The sequence below is a fragment of the Grammomys surdaster genome, unplaced genomic scaffold, assembly GCF_004785775.1.
Source record: "Grammomys surdaster isolate TR1022 unplaced genomic scaffold, NIH_TR_1.0 271, whole genome shotgun sequence".
Taxonomy (NCBI): domain Eukaryota; kingdom Metazoa; phylum Chordata; class Mammalia; order Rodentia; family Muridae; genus Grammomys; species Grammomys surdaster.
In genome coordinates, this window is record NW_021604712.1 from 6,424,620 (window position 1) to 6,442,675 (window position 18,056).

The following is an 18,056-nucleotide window of genomic DNA, read 5'->3' on the forward strand; positions in this document are numbered from 1 at the left end:
TATATCTTTCATATGTGTGTATGTAGGAATATAAATATATATGCATATATATTTGTAAATAAATAGAATCTTCTGACCATTTTGTATTGGATAACCAACTGGTGTGCTGTTCCCTGAGTAAGAACATTTTTCCCATTCTCAGTGTTCTTTAGTTGCCTATAATTCTTTGTATAGGGTTGAGATTTTGTGAGCTTCCATCATCAATGCATTCTAAGTCCTAAATGACCATAAAGCCAGCCTACAAAAATATCCCCACTAAAACCAGTCATCATAGTTGAAAGAGAAAGAAAACCATTCTAGGATATAAACAGCTAAACACAAATATATCAACCAAAAGAATCCTAAAGAAATTACAAGAAGCAGTATTTTGAGCTAACAAGATTAATGAATATAAGCAAGAAACCATGTAAAGAAATATGAAGCCATACTTACTAAACACATAGCAACACTGAAAACACAAACACCAAAATATCAACAACATAGTGACTGTAATTAACACACACATTTTCATAATAACTATAAAGATTAATGAACTCAATTCTTCAATCAAAATATGCAAGCTGACTGAATGAATTGAGAAATAAAATCTATCTATCTGTTGCCTACAACAAATTCATCTTAGCTTTAAAGATAGGTATCACCTTAGAGTAAATAGAAGGATCCAGTATTGATAGTAGAGCAGAAGTCAGAGGTCTCAAACCTGACCAATGACTCATTTGCAAATAAAGACATTTTGGCACAAGAATATACTGTGTAACTAGGGGGAGGTTGCAAGGGGAGAAGGTGAATATGGAGGAATTATAGGAAGATGAGTGGGGCCTGGGGTGCATGATGTAACATTTATAAAGAAGAATTACCAAAAAGGAGAAAGGGGGGAGGGGGAGGGAGGGAGGGAGGGAGGGAGGGAGGGAGGGAGGGAGAGAGAGAGAGAGAGAGAGAGAGAGAGAGAGAGAGAGAGAGAGAGAGAGAGCTGGAGAGAAAGTATTTTTATCAAATGGGACCAGGAAGCAGCCAGGTAACGTCTGTTTTTTATGTGGAAAGTTAAGTGGAGCAAAAGAGCAGGAATCTCTAAAAATAGGCAGAGAAACGAAACTCTACTAGAAAGGTGTTTGAGACAAGACAGACCTTTCATGTAATGTTTTCCTGAGTGATACCTACTGTAACAGGTTTGCACGCCTGCTTATGTAGAGGGCAGTAAGATCCAGAGGGAAGGGGAAAGTCTGAGGCTAAGAAGGAATGTAAAGGAAAAATGAAGGTCTTGAGAAAGGAGAAGGAAATGGAAAGCAAAGAGCAAGTTGTTTAATCTGGTTTCAAATCAATCAGATGAAGAAAGAAAGCAACTTAGAGGAGGGGAACAACGCAGTTATAAATGTGATACACATATGAGACAGAGGGTCCAGCAAGAGGGAACACACAGGAAGCAATGTGAGAAGAGAAATGACATGACAACAGTCAGGTCTCGTACTACACAACGACCTGCCAGTAGGAAAAGAAAGTTCTCAGTTCTCAATGGAAAACAATCTATTTACAATATTAGTCAATTCAGTTATTCTGCATTCTCTGGCAGATTTCTCCTGTGGGTGTTCACAACAACATGGCAGACAGGGTGTCAGGAGGCGAGGGTGGGTCACACAGTATCAGTTTTCCATGGAACACCATCAAGAGACCTTTGTAACACCTATTTACCATCTCATGATAATAATGATGCTCTCGAAGCATAAACAATGGAAAATATCAGAAGAGATGAAGACTAGAGAGAAATTATTTATTGATCTGGTCAAAATTATAACACCCAGAAATAAGTCATGAGGTGTAGTAAGATAACAAACACACAATTATTATTTCAGAGGGCTGAAAGTCTAGATGCAAACCTAGGATCATGTAATTAACAGCAAAAGAAAGGATCGCATGCAGTCATGAGATCAAAAAGACAGTGAGGACTAAGATGGTCATATGTACCTATAATTTCAGTATTCTAGAGGCACAGTCAGGATCGCTGGAGTTCTAGACAAGCAGGGGCTATATAGTAAGTTCAAGGACAGCATAAGATACATAACAAATCCTTGGCTCCAAGAAGAAGAAAGAGAAGAAGGAGAAGGAGAAGCAAAAATGGAAGGAGAAAGATGATGAAGGGAAAAGAAAGGAAAGAGGGAAAGGAAGAAAGAAGGGAAGAGGAGAGAAGGAGGAAGGAAGATTAGTGATCATGTCTTAGCAGAGGCATCCATTAAAGTGAAGCCAAACTCATTCATGAAGTATGTCACTGGCATGGCAATGGCACAATGCCACAGCTTCTGACAGCTGGTATTTATCCAGAATGAAGGAGTCATGCTGTACATGGGCATAGAGGACGCTCCATATCCAGGTTCCATCTGAGACCCCAAGTGTTAACATGACAGCCAGGCTTCTGATGTAATATCTGTCCCTTCAGAAATGTCCTACAAGCTGATGAAGACATGTGGGAGTTCATGCTGATTGAAGATGTAGAAATCAAAAGACCAAGGTCAGAAATATCGGAAAATGTTTAAGAAAGAAGAGTGGTCAGCTGGTTCATTTGGGAGGCAAGGAGAGTGAGTTATACGATCACCTTCACTATTGTGAGTACATGAGGCCATTGCTGGAATTTGACTCTTAACTTGAGCCACTAATGTTGTTCTTCCTGGAGTCACCTCAAGATCCACCTAACCATGGATGTTCATGGAACATGTTTGAGTTTTACCTTTTAATCAATATCATTTTCCCACCCTTGTTTTAAAAATGAATTTAGGCTGAAGAGATTTAGAGTTAGAGATTTAGAAGAGATTTAGAATTTAGGCTCAGTGGTTAAGAGCACTGATTGCTCTTCTAGAGGTTCTGAGTTCAATTCCCAGAAACCACATGATGGCTCACGGCCATCTACGATGGGATCTGATGTCCTCTTCTAGTGTTTCTGAGTGACAGTGTACTCACATGCATAAAACAAATAAACAAATAAACCTTTTTTAAAAATGAATTTAATGCCTTGTAAAACATTTTCTAAAAAACATCTGCATTGGGTTTGCTCTCTGGATTGTTACTTCCATGGCTCAGCCAATCTGTACTTCATTGTACCTTCTAACGTACCCATTGTTTAAAACCAGGACCTTTTATTAGGCAAATCCTTCTTTGTACTTTCCTTGGTATATTGCATTATTACAGTTTCACTGTGCCAATGAATTTTCTGTTGACATGGAGAGGTGAGGAGATGCCACCATTAGGAATCTGGTGGGTTTGTTAAAACTGTTAACAAATCCATGTCAAATCACAATAACTTGTCATTCTTGAATATAATGTGTCATTTACCCAAGATCTCATGTCACACAATGTCTTTTCTCTCCAGAATGAAACATATTGCTTACATATAGGAAACATATGAGAATTTTAAATTATTGGGTATTCAGCCACTTTTAATATGAAACCTATTTCTGAGAGAAAAAGAGAAATGGAGAGAGACAGGCAGTACATGAAAATATCTTTAAATTATTTTTCAAAGAAGAAAAATACAAAACATTATTAATATTTTCTAAATGTTTTCCTGAAATTTTACCTTTTGATTATTTCATTTTAAAAATTTTAAAACTTTATCATTAAAAAAAAATGATGCAACAAAAGAGCACACCAAAATTAACCAGACCCAAAGACTATACAACTCAATGAACTGCTATAATTATATTAGCCATTCAGGAATAGAAGCTGTGGCATTAGCCTTGAATTTGACACATTCACTATCAAATGTATTTTTCATATACTTATCTATGACCAAAAGTGACAACTCTAGGTCAATTAGAATTAGAAAAACAAATAGCTTTATTTCTTCTGTGCCTTGTGCTATCACCTGCATCACTTCATTCTTGATAATGCATGAGACATGTTAATATTTGTCTTGTTCCTAGTGTGAGACTATAGATGTGTTGAGTATAGCACATACATATTATCCACTTAAGATTCATACTCTTCCCAGTGTTCTAAAACATGTGCAGATAAATTAGAATTATATTAATTTTCTATTCCTGGAATGATGTCAGTGGTGTATGTGCCAATTTCTCATATTTGCCATGCATGTATTTTCTATGCATGTGTTCATTTTTACTCTTGAAAAATGTGATGATCATGGTAGGGTGCTCATTCTTTGGGTCTCAATAGTATACTTACATGTTTTCCTAAGAAACAACTGTATTTGACTATGCTAAATGCTTCAACATTTTTTTTGTAGATGTATGATTGACAGAACTTATAATTTATGTTTCCTTCATATTTAGTGTTATTCCAGTTTTTAAAATATATTTTATCATTTTGTTCTGGCCAATATTTTATTACCTTGAAGAAAACTTTAGAGAGATACCTTCAAGCTACTTCACTGATAAGACTGGTGTCAGGTTTGTCTAGCCATTTGTTTATCAGTTCCCTCCTTAGTACATTATTCTTTATGCCTACAGTTTTAATACTTTCTTGACTTGAAAGACTAATTCCATTCTTATTGCTTGACCTAGGTAATGATGCTATGAATTTGCTAGTGATCGCAGCTTTGGAAGCATGCGTTATCTTTCGAGGTACTATTTTACTTATGCTTTTAAATTAACCACATTTATATTTTCTTGCTCTGATAGATATTATTCCTGATGGATATTATACATTAAAATTTCTAAACAAATTGATTACAGATTTATTTCTCTTTGCCTAATTATAGGTCTTCTGAGAATCGAGTGAGTGTGTGTGTGGCAGGGAATTCATTTTTCAGAGCTTAAAATGTGATTTGTTTTGTCTCTCCAATTGATATAAAAAAAGAGAGAACTTACCTGCAAAGTAAAAGAAACGATGCTTGAGTAACTTTTCAGTGTATGCCTTTTGGTGCTATAAACCTAGTGGGGCCATATTATTATAACTAAAACATTCAAGAACATTGGGTGGGTGATTATACCTCCTGCTATGCCTTTCTCTCTTTCTGCTTCCTATGTTATTGTTCTCTTTAGCATACAACTCAAACTTTGGAAATTTTTGACGAATGGATTGCTAGTTTTGTTGCTTGAATATCTTATAGAGAGTTATATTCTTTGATAGAATTAATGTGTTCTCTGACTAAAACGACATTCATTAGTGGTCCTACCTACTAACCTTTCTTAGAATTACAAAGTATTTCAGGAGAATCAACATCTTCAGATTCAAAATCTTGCAAAAGTAGCCTGATACATGAAAGGAGATAATCAAAATGACATTAGAGAAACATTTTTCCACAACATAAGGATAGTAGGTATTGAATCTTATCTCAATAGACATAAATTTAAAATTTAAATTAAATTGAAGTAAAGTAAAGGAAATTTACAAACAGTGCACGGAACTTGTTTCTCCTTGTTGAGTAGGTGGGATTTAAACAGCTACCTGTAGTAGATGCACCACACAGTTCTCATGAGCAAGCATTCAAGAATACCTCAAATATCTGTGTTAGAAAGTCTTATAACTTTCTGAGGTTACAATCATTTAGGCAAATTTCAGAAGATTTGTGTCCACCTTTTGCTGACTACAAGGTGTGAGTGACAACTTGCCACACCTAGTGATGTGCAGGGTTCAGCTACATCAAGACTTAACAGAGAAACTGATCCATTAAAACATTAACAACAATAAATCTCCCTCAGGAGACTACTGGGGCAAGATGTAACACTATCAGTCTGAAGACACTTTGGACAGAAAAGTCTAATTTCCCAAAGGTGCTTTGAAACATGACTGGAGTCAGTATCTACTAGAAAAAATCATTTATGTCTTTACTCCAACTTAATTTGCATACTCAGCTCACCACTCACAAAGCCAAATTCAGAGTCTTCAGAGGCGTGCTTTCCCCAAACTTCATAACAACTGTCTAGCCTTAACTGCTAATCTTTTCAACTAAAAACATTATTATCATGCTTATAGGGGTCAAACCAACACCCATTTCAAACTTTAAGCTGTCTCCTGGCTCCTCAAGTAATCAGGTTTGTACCATGAGGTTTTATAGTACTGAGAAAAGGTTTGGCCAAATGAGTAGACGGGTTGTTCACCGAAACAGTGTCCTCCCGCTGATGAGCCACATGTCTTCAGAACTTGCCTCCAATAAAGGCCAACATCTCTTCCAGCTGTAACCAAACTATCTAATTAACGACAACAAACTGAATTTTCTCACATGGCAGTATTCCGATCTTTACACATTATAAGATTTACACATTTTAATACGTTTGCACTATTTGGGGGGACACTTTTATGATTGTGTTTTAGCTTTTCTTTCTAGTTGGGACAATTTAGGTTGAAACCAAGTAAAGTAAAATGGGATGTACAACTGAATAATAAATTCAAAAATAAGAAGAAAGAGAAATAAGGGGAAATTTTGAGAAGTTGTTATCAAAGGCACAAAGGGCTTGTCACTCTCACCTAGGCCTGCACCACTTAAGTCACAAGGATAAGCAATACTGACCAGATGTCAGCTGAAACACATTGCTAAGTGAATAAAGATATTCACTTAATCTAGGCACGACAGTGTACACCTGTCACTTTGGAGGCAGGAGCAGGAGAAATTCAACTTTTACATTGCAAAGTCATCATAGGCAATACAAAACAAAAGAAAGCCACTTAGCCACGTGACTATAGGGAGTAGCAGCTAGCTCCATGAAAATATGTAAGAGCACCAGGCAATGATAAAGAATTTTGATCAATGCAGATATATGCACATATAAATTTATAAAGCATGAACTAAAATTAGGGAGTTGCTGTGGGCACTTTTAGCTGTGATATTTCTCCTTAGAATCCAGGGGTGGGGTGCAGGAGTTCATTCCCAGCTTCCTCATGGGGATTGTGGCAGGGTCTCTGATCTGTGAACTATAAAGCCACCCTTGCAGGGCCAAGTGTATACAGTGGGAGATTGTGTACATCTTCTACTTTAACTGTATGGAGGGTTCTTCCGAACTGCTCATGGGCAAGTCAGGACCAGGACATTCCCTAAGACCTGATCCCAGACCAGGGGCCAAGCCCAGCCCCCACCACTAACCTAATCTCCCATTCAAAATCCTCCTCTTTAATATAAAGATCAGTGTTAATTTTATTATCAATTCTTTTCTAGCTTCAAATTACCCCCATTACAAGATGGAGAACATCTGGACACTTGAGTTTGGTGGGAATTTCAGCTTATCATAAAGAGTACACAACAACCTACAAAAGTATTTCATTCTTTCTACTTTCCAAATAAAGCAAGCCTTCCCGTGTAAGATGAGAGTCAGATGATATAGTTTGGGACCAAAATGATAAACAGAGTATAACTGTCCTTTAAATTATTAACACTTCAAGGAAGGGAGAAATAAAGGCACCAGTTGCCTACACCGTTGTCAGGAGCACACCGTTGTGAGGAGCACCGCAGCAGGTCTCTGTTAGTTCTGGCTTCTCCCTGAACAGAACTGTCCTGATGAGCCCTAACCATGTACTCATGCAGTCTCTCACTCTGAGGCCTCCCTCCCTCTGGTCTCATGAATGAAAACAAATTGTTTTTAGCTACAATACCCCCTGGGCTCAGCCTTGACCTGTGTGGTAGAGTGACTTGGTGCAGCTTGAATTTTTACATACAGCTGCATAAAGCAATTTTCATGTAAATTCCTAGGTAAATCAGCCTGCAGTTGGTCTATTACATAGACACATACACAGAAACCATTATGTTTGACAGATTAGAAGATACCCCTTTTTTTTTTCTTCCCAGACTGTTCGCTGTAGAGTCCAAAGTGTCCAAATCAGAAAATGGAGGATGCAGGAAAAGGACCAAACACCACAAACAGCGGGGGGCCCTCTCATGGTAGCCTGGACCTCTTCAATGCCTGGATGCTCTGACATAAGAAAAGCCCTCTGTGGGACACAAAGAAAACTTGCTTAGAAAAATCAACCCTCAAATGAGCAGAGAAAGTCAGGTAATTCTCAAGGCCTGCCAGGAAACAACTCAGCCACTTCCCATTACCCTTGCTGTATGTAGAATGCCAATAAACAGCCACAGGGTCTCCAAGGACCCCACCATTCCCACTGGAACAAGCAGGCTGGCTCAGTTAGCTCACAGCAGGTAAGAGAGCTTCAAGGATTGGAAGAGTGCTCAGTTCTCAGAGGCGCCTTTCCCTGGGTACTAGGGCAGCCAGTACCCCTGTATAGCCATCATAGGGGTTGGTGGGGGCAGCCCCAGCCATCTGGAAACGGCCTATCTGGATTCTCCATGCAAATATGTTTCTAACCAAAGGAGGTCCATTTCTTGAAGAGGTCTTTCTAAGGCAACAGCAACCATGGAGCACAAAAGAAAAGATGTAACCAAAACCTGGCCCAAGATGTTTGTTTATGCAATCTTTAAATAATTCATCTTTATCCCTATTGAGCCCATCACAGCATGTCAAAAATAAATGTGTTGCCTTGGCCTATTGTTTGCAGCTCAGGATTGTCAAGCGAGAAGAAAATATTACAGAGACAGAGGGAGATACACGCAGGAGTGTGACCTTTAACTGCACTACCTATAACCAATCTCATCAAATTAAAGCACTGTATATTTTCCTTAATAATATGTGATTAGACTGAGGCTATGAGTGGACACGAACACCCGCCATTGCTATGCAGCGGGATGTCTGCTTAGCACCGGCAAAGCGTTTGGGAATAAGTGAGCAAAATGCTTTAATTTGATAGGGTTAGAATCCTGCAGGCTCCGAGGTGAAAGGTCCCCAGCAGCTCCGCTCACACTGAATATGCAGAAATAAAAAAGTAAATTGCTTACATCTGCTGCAGGCGGCAGAGAAAATGATCTGATTGGACAGTCCGAGGGCTCTCCATCTCTTTTGGGTTAGAGAGAGGGTTTCAGAGCATCAAAAGCTTGTAATTGGAGTAATTCTGAATTAATGGACACACACACACACACACACACACACACAAACATTTTGAGGCAGCTGTTTGCAGAAGCCTGACTGTTTAGGAATGCTTACAGCTTGCAAAAGAAGCAACTTCAAACATAATATTTCCTCCCCACCCCACCCCCACCCCCAAATGAATCTTAATCTTAATTATAGTCTTAAATTTGGTAACAGGTAGGCAGAGCATTCTTATCTGGCTCATCCTCCTGCCAAGATGACTGGGAGTTATCAGAGCCCTGTATCTGCTTGGCCACTTTGTCCTTCTTTCTGGAATACATGTGTACTTGGGCTCTCCTTCATGCATAAAAAGATGATTTAAAGGGCTTCGCTTGGGTTCCTGGAAGTTGACATAGAAAGCTTAGGTTTTGCCTCCCTCTATGATATGGGATTTAATCTTCATTTTTGATCGATAAGAATCAAAGGCAGGACTCAAGGTCTTTGGGGCATGAGCTGGTTCCCTTTCACAGGGGATGTCAGGAGACGGCCTGCGGTGTCACCTTGATGCACTCACAGGACCCTGTGAGGAGAGCTGTGTCATGAATAGCATTAGGCCTAGCTGGGTCTGCTCTTCTGGCTGGCACTGTATGCTATGCCTACAGTGAGACTGAGGTTGCATTTGAACTCTCTTTGCCTTTGACTGTATCGTATTAGCTTACACTAGCTTGCCGATCAAAATAATATCACATTGTCCCACTGTGGGCACGCTTCTGTTGGGAGCTGAAAGCAGTCCTGGCCTCCTGTGGTTGAGAATAAGCCCCCACAGTGGGAGATAAGGGGAACTGAGGGGACGCAGGGAATGTATCTTGTGAGGCCAACTTTCAGGAGCAGCTTCTCAGCCAGGCATGGATCTCGGACGCCAGCCTTGCTCAGACAGCGCAAGGATATGTTTCACATCCCAAAATGCTCTTGGATGCAGGTTTTGTAAGGACAGCTCCAGGCTCCTCTGATATTTTAGTAGTAATTGGGGCTTACATCCAAATTCAGTTTTTTTTTCCAGTATTCTTATTAATGCCCGAGGCTCTTTGAAATTGCCTGAATAGCCTATTGTATTCCTAGAACCTCTGTTGATAGATTTTAGAATACCATACACAAGATAAAAAATATTCTAGATATCAAATCACATATGCACTTCTGTCTATATGTACATGTATGTGATGTGTGTACAATATATGTGTATTATATATGCATATATAAATAATACACATATGCATAATTGTTTAACATGGGCAAAGCTAAGACTTTGAAACCACGCTGTACACAACAGAAAACCTATAAACACAACAAGAATTCTTACTAATGTCGCAACTTCAGCAATATTGTCCAGATTTGGCTGAAGGGAGGAGTGGGGGAAGAGGGTTGTCCAGCTTCCTTCTCTCCAGTGCTTCTCTCTAAGCATAAGTCATTTCTTCGGCAAGGCTCTGCCTCTAACAAATGGCTCTGCGCTGGTTCTTATTACCCGGAAGCCTCCTTTGTCTGCCTGGGTATTGCCACAGTCTATCGGAAGGTATTTGTCAACAATTACATGTCTATTAAGGCACAGTCAATCAGTGTGGGCCCAAACAGCCAGGCCTCTAGGGCTCAACTATTGATAGGAGGCTGTCAATATTCCATCGAATCCTTTTCTCCACAAAACACAGTCACCTAGCCGAAATCGTTGTCTGAGACAAACGCAGAAGGCCAGCTTTCCTCTCTCATCCACTGATGTCTCACTCTTTAATCTAACATTCAGTTTGAATGAATAAAAGCCTTTTAATTTTTTTTGAGTATAGGCTACTTTTAAAGCACTACCCACACCGAGTTTGGGAGTAAAGATATTTAACAGAATCAGTCGTGATGGGGAAGTACACATATGAGTGTTGGATTACTCCTAAACATCCAAAGTCCAGATGAAAACTAAAGAAAGATACTTAAAATTAGCTTCACAGTAATTAGTACCTGCCCCTCCAGTACTGAGTCTGGGACATTTATTTACCTGACTCAGGGTAAAGTGTGATAGTAATAACAGTATTTATTTTACCATGCACATTCAACTTCAAACTGGACTACAGATTGTGCTATCGTCATTATAAAGAGCCGGGTCTTCAAAGAAGAAATCCTGAGAGCCCCTTGTGACTGTTTTAAAGCCCCCCCCCAACTCCAGAAAAGAAAAGGAAGCACTGGGAAAGTGGGGGAGGGGAGGGGAGAAGAAATCGCCTAAGAAAGGCTGTATCCTTTGAACTGGCAACTCCAGGCATCACAGAATACACCAGTTCTCCTACAACAAAAGACAGCATCAAACCGACTCCAAAAAAGCCCAAGACACCCAACAATATTAAAAGCAGATGTGATATTCAGAGCCTCTGGACCATGTGAGGTGCCTTTTAAGTTCTGTTAAATCAAGGGTTTATAAAATTTACAGAAACAAACATAATTTTTTTCTTTTGGAGAGAGTGTTTTCTTAGAATCTTCATTCCTGGGATTTTTCAGCCTCAGCTTCTCAAGCAGTGGAGAAATGAGTGGGAAGGGGACTCAGCTACCCAGGTCAAATCCCTCAGAGCCTTTCTTCATTCTGTGTCTTGTGTTCATAATCCAAAGCCCAAATGATTCAAATACTGAAATAGAGCCAGAAAAGGTCAAAATCATGCCGTAAGGTCCAGGTGAAGTTTCTACGAGTTAGTGTAAAAATGGGAAATTATAATTCAAAGGATTCAAATGGGAAAGCTGCCTCGGGTCTTGTGTGGGGAGGTGGGTTTGGCCATTCCATTTCTTGGCCTCAGCGTCAGAGGCACACATTAATTAAATTACCAGCCACCAGTCTGAAGTGGATCCTCTGCAGCTCAGAAATCCTGGGGTTCTTTCTGCATGTGATGGCCACAAACACCATATTTGACGTCTTTCTAGTTCCCTGAGTTCAGCTGCTGTGCTAGTCCATTACAGACATCCAAATGTAATCTACAATAGGACTTTTACGTAGATCTATATAGTTCATTTCAGATGTTTGCGTGGGAAATTTTATAAATGGACTTAACAATATTCTAAGAGCATAAATTGCAAAAGGCCTGGGTCAGGAAACCAAGTCATAAAGGGCCCCTGGGCAGTCCCTTCCCAGCAGTCGGCCACCATGGCAAAGGGGCAGCTGATCTCCGTTTCTGAAAGCTCCATTATGTGTATTTACAAAATAAACAATGCAAGCAAGTTCATGATTGTCATCCTTAATAATATGCATTACAGCAAGCCCTTAAATAAATATACAAGCCATAGATGTCCACCAGGCCTATCACGCCTTTTCTCCTACACCAGATCCAAGCCATTGTCTTTGTTGCATTAGGGAAAAAAAAAAACCTGACTCTTCATAGAACAGAAACAATAACAAAAAGCAATCATTATTTTAAATAACTCACCAATGTTCAGAAGCTCTGCTCCGGTTTCCAAGCAGGAAAGTCAGCAAGTTCACAGCTGGGGTGAGAACTTGGCCTCATTAGTCCCAGGTTTGTGAGGCACAGTAGCAAAGCAGGAATACAAAACGTTCTCTCTCGGTGCTTCAGTAATTAACTGTCTTTGAGAAGGAAAGACAAACAAATAAATAAATAATATGATCTTTCAGAGTTCAAACCGATCGGGTTGCACAGTCTAAAAGTGCCTCTGCATGACACTGTCTTCAGACTTTACTTTGTGAGCACACACACACACACAAATATTTGCTCGATCACTAATCTTTCACATCAACATGTGTCAAATAAATATGAGCAACTTTGAAAATTTTTAACTCGATAGGTCTAGACATCTCTGTGCAACTGGACCGAGGTCTCACTGAGAATGTTTTCTAGAGCAGAGTCTCCATTTTTTTAAAATGCTTATTTTTAGATATTTTGTTTAATTGTTTACTTTTAATATGTTCTGTCTATATTACTGTAGCCTATTTTCATCAGGTAATATCTAATTTAAAACAGAAAGCAAATAAAAGCATTGTTCAAACTGGTTGAAATTTACATTCTTAAAAAAAAACCCTAAAGTTTGTAAGAAAAGAGCTTAAACTCTTGATTAATTTTAGCATGCACATAAACTTCGGCAAGAAATGTGCAGGATCATTTTATATCTACACGCAGTGAGAACGCATGTATGTACATAAAACATCATGATTTGCTAACCGAGAGAAGGGAGAGCGAGAGGCTTCCTAGGGAAAATTTGTGAATGACAATTAGCTGTGATTATTTTGCTAGCAAAAACAAAAACAAAAACAAAAAAACAAAAATGCTTTGAGGATTCTCAGTGTGTTACTTTCACTTTGTGTCAAGTCTTTTGTTAAGAGTCATAGCAGGAATTTTAGGGGAGATATTTCCCAACTTCTCAAACTTTTGTCTGAAAGAAGGTAAAGACATAAACAGCAAATGAGACTCAGAAAGTGCAGGGTATTGGCCAAGGCCCCACACAGCTTCTAGCTTCACTTTGAAAGAGAGAGAGAAAGAAGGGGGGGGGTTGTCTATCTAAGACTCTGTCAGAAGTCTGAAATTTGCTCTTTCACAATTCTACAGAGCTCCAAACTGTTTGCAAATTAAACAATTTCTCTCCCTGGCAGCCTGGGTACATTTTAGAATAGAAAGGGAGTAAGGGAGCCTAGGTGTGCTCTTTGGACTTGACCGCTCTTGCTCTCTGCATGCAACTTTTAGAACGGGGCCTAAATGTGCACACTAGAAGCTGGAGCCATGCCTCTGCCAGAGGCTTAGGAGAGAGAGGTGAGGTGTGCTGTCCTCTCCCATGTTTGTGAGCCCCAATGGCAGAACCGTCTTAGGATACTTTTTGATCAGCAAAAAGAGAGGACAGCAACCCACGCTCTTCTCCTGTTCACAAATTGGACATTAACAGGCTGCATTTTCCATATGTTTTGACATATACATGTCTCTGATGAACATTTATTTAGGTTTGTATTGCTAAAAATGCAGGTCTTTCTCTGTGGTCAAGCCCAGGGACCTGAATGAGGAGCAATTGGAATCACTGACATCTCCCAGGGTGAGATGTCACTCCTAAATGAAGCTTACTGAAAAAATTTGGACGAAAGAACGAAAAGGAAAGAAAATAGAGGCAGCTTCAACTCGGCACATTTACAAAGAGTATATACTTATGTTTAAATACACAAAATCTATGTGCAAATCCCGGTGTGCATAAGGAAAAAAGCATTTTTCAGTAAATGATTTCATAGAAGCTCAATTCAATAATATGCTTTTTAAGTTTTACACAAATTAACATTCATTCAAATTTGGAATTATTTAAAAACACACCAGATCTTTCATTTGCTTACATACATACATAAACACACACACATACACACACCCACACACAGGCACACACACACAGACACACACACAGGCACACACACACACACACACACACACACATACACTGTACACCGTACTGCAAATTTGTAGAATTGGGACAAAATAAAAGTCTTTGATAATCACTTTGTCTATTTAATTAGAAAGTATTATTTCCTGTTTTTCAATTCAGCAATTTCTCTGAACAATAGATTAGGACCCACCTTCAAATAATAATTACAAAAAAAAAAGAAGAAGAAGAAGAAAAAATCTAGCATTTTTACCAGTGAAAGCCCAGCAGCTAATGCCAAAATCTGCGGTATCTTACTGCCATCTACTGGCTCTTACTGTAACACTGATTTAAAGGTACAGGGTTACATTGCCAGAATTAAAACATTTAGAACCAAACACACTCTGGAGGATCTGCTCAAGGACATCGTTATTTTGTGTGTGGTCCTATGTGTTTAAAAATATTTTTTAAATGTTACATGAATTTCTGAGTCTGACTTAGGCCTGAAGTAGCTGAAAAGATGATGTCACTTCACTCTTTAAAACTTCAGAACTCTGAAGGCAATAGCCATAGTTCCCATCTCTCACCACTCAATCTAACACTCACACACATACACACACACACACACATACACACACACACAAACACAGACATGCATCTCACATGGTCACTTTTCCAAGCAATACTGTCAAGCCTCATTCTGTGACCTGTTCACTTTGACTTGCTTTCCAAGTGCCTGTCCACAGAATGTTTCCTGTCACATTAAATGTTATATAAGACAGAGAACAGTTCTCAGGATGAACTGATCATGTCCCGAGCCTGCCTGAATCACTTTTGCTGGCACAACCAAAAATCACAACCAAAAATAACAGTAGGTAATTTGGCAGCCAGAAACACCACATACTCATTTGCCCTCAAGTAGTCCCCCCGAGGTTCCTCTCTGTGTTTCTGCAGGTGTTTCCCTTGTTTGTTGGTTTTGGGGTTTTCTTTATATCAATCCTTTTTAGACCTCAACTCCAACCTGTGTAAGCATTTTTTTTATTTCCTTCAGAATTATAATTTCTTTTCCAATTCTTTAATGACTATGCATTTGTCATTCCTCAATATTATTATTTATTTATCATAATGCTTTCTAGTCAGATTGGGTATACAGTGGGCAGATATCACGGGCAGATATCATGGGCAGATATCACGGGCAGATGATATCACGGGCAGATTCTAGGACATCATTTAAGTGCTTTCCATACTGCCTAGCACATCATACAACTTCAAGCCATGGCTGCTAATCTTTTGATTATCACAAATTTATACAAATATTACTTGAATCTCTGACACAAGTTGCTGCAATATTAGTATGGATTCTAAAGACAACCTTTACCACAATTGACTAGAACCCATCTTCTGCCTTATCTACCTGTCACAGTTGCTCACACACAGGCCGAGAAGCTGCTCACCTTCTGAAGCTGATGTCCCAGCTGCCAAGGGAATACACTACTCTATTTATTAACCCGGGGAGCCCATGCATTTTGGGCTTTAAGCTTCTTTTAAAGCAGAACCTTTTCAGACACATTTTTCTTGCTGAAACAAGAGCAACCTTTCAAACCAATATGAAGACAGAAGCAGGAGAGACAGGAATTAAGAAGTCTCCTGTTCCCCATTCTGCTCCTCTGTGAAGCTGTGTAGAGCACATAGGATCGCTACCTCCTAGAGTCATCAACTCTGACACCAAGTTCCCTACTTCAGCCTTGCAAGGAAAGGATATCAGGCCTAGCAGGACAGGCATAGACAGACATCCCAGGACCAGGATTTAAAGAGGCCTCTGTGCTCTATGGAATGTTCTTTACACTCTCTGCTCTTTGGAAAAAAACCCCAAATTAATACATTTAGGCTAGCATTTGATTGTGTCTATTTGGTGGTGAGGATAGAAGGCACTGTCTTATACATGCTTAGCGATGCTCTGCTATGGAGAACCAGGCTAATTTGCTTTTAATGGGAGCCTGTATGAACCACATTTTATCTCTTGAACATTGGATTAAAATTCATAAAGTTCACTTAATACACAGAATTTCCTAAAGGACTTGTTGACAGAAGACTTGGCATCACTCCTATCAGGAAAGTAGACGAAACAAAACATTCAGCAAACATTCAGTTCTGTCCATTAACAATAAATAAAGTCAGGTTTAAGTTTATTTGAATGTTGTATTGTGGGATGAATCCAAAACTGTCAGCAAACTAGTCAAGTGCCTCCATGAGAATTACACTCTCTGCTCGGTTTTATTTTTCGTTGTGAGCCTAGACTTTATCCGCTGAGCCATCTCTTCACCCCACCCCAACCACAGCTTGTATTTAAATACTAAAAAAAGTCACTTTTTCTAAAACTTTATTTATTTAAGAAAACTTGGGAGATTATGTAACAAACAAAACTTGCCTTCCTGATAAATACAGCAGGAAGCAGTGTGCTCTGGATTTGTGAGTTTTTATGACAAGGTCCTGAAATACAGGAGAATCGATGAAAGCTAACGGCTCCATGTAGGCTAGCAAGAAGGTGGGCTCTGATCATATGAGTGGAGGGCAGGGGCCACTGACCAGCATGCCAGCTCTGTTTCCTCAGCCTTCCTGGAATTTCTTCAGGCCTTTAACCTTTACACCAGGGGGTTGCGCACTCAACTGCAGACTGACCAATCCAGACAGGATCTCAGCAGAAGCTTAGAGACACACTTAGGAAACTAAGTAGAGGAATTGGGGAGATGCCATAGAAATAACCCAAAAGGGAAGTGCCACTTCATCTTGTGGCCATGTTTCCTGTTCTGTTGTTAAACCAAAAGGCTTTTCATTTACTTCTTTGCCACTCTATTTCCTCCTGGTCTAAACTCCCCAGGATAAGAACTCATTCTCCATCTTCTGACATACCTTCCCCATCCCTATAGTATCTATAGGATAGATACTATACAAATGTGGTTTTTTTGGTCTCATGCTGAGAGGGAAGTGTTCAGTTGGACCTAGAGGTCCAGACCTATAATTGCAGCCAGTAGGGAGGATTAGGCTAGAAGAAGGCAAAACCAAGATCAAAATGGGCTACAGAATGAGCTCAAAGCTGTCCCGTCTAATTTACTGAGTCCTTGTCTCAAACGAACAAGCGAACAAACAAAACCAAATTTAAAAAAATACAAAGACTGAAACAATAATTGCAGAGCTTTCAAGAGACTGAACTAGGTCCTCTGCTTATATGTTACAGTTGTATATGTTGGTGTTCTTGTGGAATCCCCGAAAACAGTGGAAGTGCGGGGTGTCTCTGACTCTTTTATCTGTTCTTAGGACCCTTTTCCTCATCATCCAGCCCTGGTATGAGGGTTTGTGCCTAGTCTTATTGTAACTTGGTATGCTGTGTTTGGTTGATATCCCTGGGAGGTCTGCTGTTTTCTGCAGGGAAAGGGAGGTGTATTGGATCTGGGGTAGACTGGAAAGAGGCTGAAAAAGTAGAGAGAAGTGAAACTGTAATGCATTAAAGAAGAATTTTTTAAAATTTAAAGTGTTTAAGAATAACATTTAGTGAGAATGCTTGCCTAGCATGTACAAAGCCCTAGGTTCAATTCTCCCCTGTACAAGAAAAAAAAAAACATAAAGGAGGACTAGCTTGCTGCAGCATGGAGTGTGTGTGCTGTGTGTGTGTGTGTGTGTGTGTGTGTGTGTGTGTGTGTGTCTGTGTCTGTGTGTGTGAATGGAGGAGGGTACTGTGAGCATGGGCTAAGTTGGTGAAACATGCGTTCACTTGTGTCTTTGGTAGGTGAGCCATACTACTAAACTTTGACTTATAAACATTTTTCAAAGTTATAAGCATGTGTGTGTGTATGTTCATTA

The 18,056-nt window shown here is 39.5% G+C and overlaps 1 long non-coding RNA gene across 1 annotated transcript in view; it reads right to left on the bottom strand.

Annotated features, from left to right (window-relative positions):
* LOC114628784 overlaps positions 1-12,492 on the bottom strand; it is an 89,164-nt gene extending 76,672 nt beyond the window's left edge. The window contains exon 1 of the long non-coding RNA XR_003712534.1: positions 12,281-12,492. This is a non-coding gene — a long non-coding RNA (uncharacterized LOC114628784). The remainder of the gene's footprint in view (positions 1-12,280) is intronic.
* Between the last annotated feature and the right edge of the window lie 5,564 nt (positions 12,493-18,056).